The following is a 6,000-nucleotide window of genomic DNA, read 5'->3' on the forward strand; positions in this document are numbered from 1 at the left end:
CATGGAATTCGCCATCGTCAGGAAGGGGAATGAGAGTGGCAGGATTGAGTGTCGTGCATCTTTCAACGGTCAGATGCGGCTGAGACAGCAACGTAGCCATGCAAGAAAGATGACGCGCAGGCGACAGAAAGGTCATATTAGTCTGTAGCAGAAGAGCCGAGACAGCATGAGGAACTTTCAGTGTTAAAGGATGAAATAACACAACACCAGCACTGCTCTCCACAGCCATGGAGGCTGCCACCACGGCCCTCACGCATGGTGGGAGAGCACATGCAACACTGTCCAGTTTAGAGGAATAAAAAGCAATAGGACGCAATTTTGAGCCATGTGATTGGAGCAAAACAGAGGTCATGTAATGACCTTTGCAGTCAACAGTCTGGACAAACACCTTATCATAGTCGGGTAAGGCTAGAGTGGAGCTGGAGACCAAAGCCTGTTTGATCAAAACAAAAGCATCCTCGGCTTCAGGAGTCCATTTTAAGTGAGCGGACATTGAGATGTCTTCCACATACATCAATTTGGACAGAGGAGCAACAATTTGGGCATAATCAAGTATCCAGTTTCTACAATAACCTGTGAGACCCAAAAAAGACATCATTTGCTTCTTTGTTAGTGGCTTAGGAGCTTGTAAAATAGAGGCTTTTCTGCTTTCAATTATGGATCGACCTTGGGAACTTAGATTGTGGCCTAGATACTTAATTTCAGCAGACCACAGTTGAAGCTTGTTCTTGCTGACCTTGTGGCCTTCACTTGCCAAGTGATGCAGCACTGCAAGCGTGTCTGTTTGGCAAGAGGCAAAATCAGGAGATGCTATCAAAATGTCATCAACATAAAGCAAGATCTGACTTCCTATCGGCGGGACAAATTTAGCCATGCTGGCTGCCATCACCTGGGAGTAAATTGTCGGGCTTTCACAGTACCCTTGTGGTAACCTTGAAAAGGTGTACCTTGAGCCAGCATATGTAAACGCAAACCAAAACTGACTCTCTTTTGCAATAGGGACAGAGAAAAAAGCATTGCTAATGTCAATCACTGTGAAGATTTTCGCATCAGGTGTCAATGAATTCAACAAAGTATGCGGGTCAGGGACACAAGGCGCTCTCTGAATAACAGCATTGTTTACAGCTTGCAAGTCTTGCACCATTCTCCACCCCACAGAAGGGGGTGCCTTCTTTACAGGGAAAATTGGGGTATTGCAAGGAGAATCCGGGCAAGGAACGATGACACCTGCTTTTAATAAATCAGAAATAACAGGTGCTATACCCTGTAAGGCATCAGGTTTTAAAGGATACTGCCTCACACAAGGGCGGTATTCAGTTTTAGGTCTTATGACAACAGGAAGCGCACCTTTCACTAAACCAACGTCAGAAGGACCCGCAGACCAAAGATGACTTGGGACCTCAGCGAGGATGTGCTCGTCATCGGACGTCAACACATAATCTCAAGATGAGGGTGTTTGCTCAACACCAGGATCAGCGTGGATTCCACTAATGAATGACAAGGCTTTAGTCATATTTTGTTTGAAGAGCTTGGTGGAAGGACTGTAAAAGGAGTCAGGATTAACCTGAGTCCAGTCAGAAGCTGCCAAGGCATCACCAGCCATAAATCCTAAACTCTGCCAGGCTGCGGTGTGAGGCCTGTAGAGAGAGATGTGGAGCGGAGTGGGAGACACGTGTAACTTCTGCACAGCAGGGGGAGCCGCTTGTATGACTACACAAGCACGGCTCTCACCATCGTGCAGAAGGAAAGAAGTTGTCAAGGTGGCAGGTGTAGCAGCCTCAAGCATGTTCTCGTAGTTGTGATCAGGACCCGGTGTGTCTTTATGCCACATAGTTATGTATAGTTGATTGGCTTCCATTGCTTGTTCAGGGCAGCGCAAAAGGGTGGCCACACGGGCCAAAAGAGGGGAACCAAATTCCATCACTTCTGCGTCAGCCAAATCCAATGAATAAAAATAGTAGCAGTGAAATTGGCCAAATATCTGTAACTGGTGTCGCCTTTTGACAGCAATTTGACCATTAAGAGACACAAGGGAAAGCCCAAGGGCAGTGAGAGCGTCTCTACCTAGCAAATTAATAGGGCAACTGGGCATCAGCAAAATGGGAATGCAACAACTTCCCCCTTCTGGGTCCCGTATCCAAACTGGTCGAGACTGGGGAACTGGGGTTGCCAGCCCATTCGCTGCTCTCACCCAAAAGGATCTACCGTTACTTTGCACATCTGCAGGTATGTCACGACACGTGGTCACACATGCCCCTGAGTCACACAAAAAGGTTATTGGAGTCCCGTTTACGAATAGAGTTATCACTGGCTTCTCAACATTGTTCATCAACAAATCTTGAATGTTCAAATCTACATCAACAGGGGGAGCTGTTGGCAAGACAGTTGTTTCAACTGTATTTTGACCTTCGGCCAGTCATAAGGGAGGTCTACCCCCACCCTTGTGATTATCTGGGCAGTTTCTTGCTATATGGCCTGTTTTCCCACATGACCAGCAAACGGGAGGTCCAGCATTGTACCGTCTTGACTGACCTGAAGCGGGCTGGTCATTTGTTCCATAATTGGGAGAATCACGACTGTACCCCCCTCTACCCTTGCCACGGAATTTGTTACGACCACGCCCCTCCAGGCGCGGTTCGAAGGTCTTATTTTGATAAAACATCTCAGACTGCTCTCCTTTAACAAAAAACACGGTGCCCATTTTCCCCTTCTCTTTCGCTCTTTTCGCATTGACAACCTTTTCGGCGTGTATAGCATGATCAATGAACTGTGGCAAGGTAGATGTCGGGAAAGTGATCATATGTTTAGTGATCCAGCTCTGGATTGCTGGTCGCGAATTTGCATGTAGAGCGTTTTTGAGTTGTTGGTCATAAACATCAGATCCATGCTCCAAGCCACTATTGGCCTTGAACACTCTCTCGAGTCTGTGCCTAAAGTCTTCAAACAACTCATCTTCTTTTTGTTTGGTTCGGCCAATGTCTGTGTAATTTGCCCTACGTTCAAATTTTATTTTGATCCTGCCCAATAGTTGGTCAATTTCTCTTTGTAATGGCACCCCGTTACATTCCAATGGACGGCCCCGGGAATCAAAGGGATCCCAGGTGCCTTTAACGCTTGCCCAATGTTTGGTTAAAGATGCCATAAAAACCTGTTGTACTTCATCGCCTCTCAAATTGTATGAAGCAATGAGTTGTCTCATGTCGGTACAATATTGATCAACATCTTCAGTGGGCAACGCTATACCCTCAATTGCTGATTTTATATCAGCGTGGGTCCATGTTCTGTATACTAAAATTGTGGGTCCTCCCTCATCATGAGGATTCGCCACTTCAATCATCGGGTATGCGTCTGCGTCAGCCGAAGGAACCAACTTAGCACGGCCCCGCGTCAACACACCACGAGCACGGCTCCGCGTCAACACACCACGAGCAGAAGCACCATACTCAGGAGGATGATTTGTGCTTGGTAATTTGGGGTACAGAGACGGGAAAATTGGTTCACTTTGGCGTGCTGCAATCTCCGTCTCTATAGAGTGATCATTCTTTTCATCCTCATTCATCGCATCGTCAGCTTTGGCCTTCAAGCGAGCCCGCGCTGACACTGTCTCATCATCCTCCTGCCTGTGCAACAACAAGTTCTTTTTTATCTTTCCTCCGTCTTCCTTATCTCTCAGTCTTTCTCTTATCTGCCCACATTTTCTCTTCTCAGCCTCCAATTCCCATTTTACTATTAGATGATATCCGTCGTTATTCCTCTTTACACCGCATTTAGCACCAATTGATTGCTTTAGGTTATTCAACGAATTTGTTTTCAGCTGACCGTCAAATTTGTAATCGGTTATCCATTTGTCAAGATATTTTACATTTTCGGGGTCAACTGCTTCCATCAATGTCCAATCTTTGCATTTCAATTCATGTCGGGGCAGCGGCTTTTGCTTGCTATTTGCTGTCCCCATGATTTATTTGTTTAGTTTACGGATTTGGCAATTTGAATGGCACCCGCAGTGTCCTAAAGCCAATTTAGTTTACAGGACAGTGGATAAATGTTCGATGTGTGGTGGGTCTCCGGAGGAAACGGAGAATCCTTGCTTTCGTCCACACAAAGCCACTGTTTACACTCCTGCGTGTTTATACAGAGGACTCAAACCTCAAATCAGAGCTCAAATGAGGTCACTCTCAGTCAAACCATACACACGCACACACACACACAATGCGCATTCCTATCGTCTCACAGGCAAGCAGGGGAGCCCGCCCTCCAGTGGATTTTAACAACTCTTTAACCTTCCTATTGTGTAAGGAAAACTTATCTTTACCTTTTTCCCAAAGTAAATATAAAACCTATCTTTTCACGGAGAAAGAAGCCAAACCAGCTAAACAAGGGATAAGGAAAACCCACCACAGATGGCAGCAGAAAACTAACACAGTAGGAAGGTTAGTGAGGAGGCCCCACCACACCTCAGCGGGATTTAACTGCTCCAACTACCTGTACTTCTTTATTTCTTTAGAAAACAGAGGAGTCTGCCCTCCTGTGGAATTTAACTGATGTTTACGTCAGGGGACTCCAGCATCCCATACAGAATTTAACTGTCTCTAAATATGCACTTGATAGGGTCTAGAATTGTCAAGGTTTCAAGTGACCTCTTGCCACTACACTTCCATTCCTTTCAACAGAATCAACATTCATACTCACAGTCCGCTGGGCCTTTCCCTCGGACGATCTCGTCAACCACTCCGGCGTCCAGCTGACTGATCGAGACAGCCCCGTGAAAAGGGTTTCCTTTCTATGCCTTGGCCAAGGACTTGTCCTGCGTCGAAAAGTCAGCCGGAACCCGAAGTCGGTCTATTGAGATCCCGGACGAGCCCCCAAAAATCTGTCAGGTTCAAAATCAGCAAAAGGATCAGCAGACAAAACCAGTGAGGCAGAATGTTGAGTCTTTTCTCGCGAGGAGTGCAACCAGACTTACAGCAGTCCAGAAAACACTAAAGATCTGTCACACCCCTCGCTCTTTTTATTAAGGGATGCCCTATCTACAATGTGAGACCAGCCCCTAACAGGTGGGGGGGAAAGCATGGCCTAGTCTCACGAGAAAATAAAGGAGCGCAAGGACATAAACAAGTATTCTATGTGAAACAAGTAGTTACAGACAGGACGCCATGGGAAAGGAATGCAAGGACAGAATGTCATGTGCAGACATCAACAGAGTAGATTGAGCTATCAGCAACTTTCTTGGATTCCCAGAGGTGTAGAAGGTCAGGAAGCCCCAGACAGCATCGTATGACTTGTTGTGGACTGGTGGACGTCTGCAAGGCGAAACAGCAAGCATTCTGCGCAATAACTTATTAATAAGTACTCATTAGGGAACGCATGATAACATATATATACAATTTATCTAACAATGCTTATAAAACATAAACCAAACGTTGGAGGTGGTCATTTCTTAATGCGCAGTAATAAACTCGGCACTCTAAAGCACCCGAGAGCGTTTTTTTCGATGCCAACCTAACCAGAGTGACGGGAGCGGCACAATTCAGAAAAAGTGCTCAGCTCGCCGAGAAAATGCGATTTAAGCAATAAAATTAAAAATGCTTATAAAACATAAACCAAACGTTGGAGGTGGTCATTTCTCAATGCGCAGTAATAAACTCGGCACTCTAAAGCACCCGAGAGCGTTTTTTTCGATGCCAACCTAACCAGAGTGACGGGAGCGGCACAATTCAGAAAAAGTGCTCAGCTCGCCGAGAAAATGCGATTTAAGCAATAAAATTAAAAATGCTTATAAAACATAAACCAAACGTTGGAGGTGGTCATTTCTTAATGCGCAGTAATAAACTCGGCACTCTAAAGCACCCGAGAGCGTTTTTTTCGATGCCAACCTAACCAGAGTGACGGGAGCGGCACAATTCAGAAAAAGCGCTCAGCTCGCCGAGAAAATGCGATTTAAGCAATAAAATTAAAAATGCTTATAAAACATAAACCAAACGTTGGAGGTGGTCATTTCCT

At 45.7% G+C, this 6,000-nt stretch overlaps 1 protein-coding gene across 1 annotated transcript in view; it reads right to left on the minus strand.

Moving 5' to 3' along the window:
- Nucleotides 1–5,397, minus strand: part of LOC133150216 (uncharacterized) — an 85,584-nt gene extending 80,187 nt beyond the window's left edge. The window contains exon 1 of the mRNA XM_061272600.1: nucleotides 4,690–5,397. The gene's annotated coding sequence lies outside the window, so the exon portion shown is untranslated. The remainder of the gene's footprint in view (nucleotides 1–4,689) is intronic.
- Nucleotides 5,398–6,000: the final 603 nt, after the last annotated feature.

This window comes from Syngnathus typhle, linkage group LG2 (assembly GCF_033458585.1).
Source record: "Syngnathus typhle isolate RoL2023-S1 ecotype Sweden linkage group LG2, RoL_Styp_1.0, whole genome shotgun sequence".
In the NCBI taxonomy this organism is placed as follows: Eukaryota; Metazoa; Chordata; class Actinopteri; order Syngnathiformes; family Syngnathidae; genus Syngnathus; species Syngnathus typhle.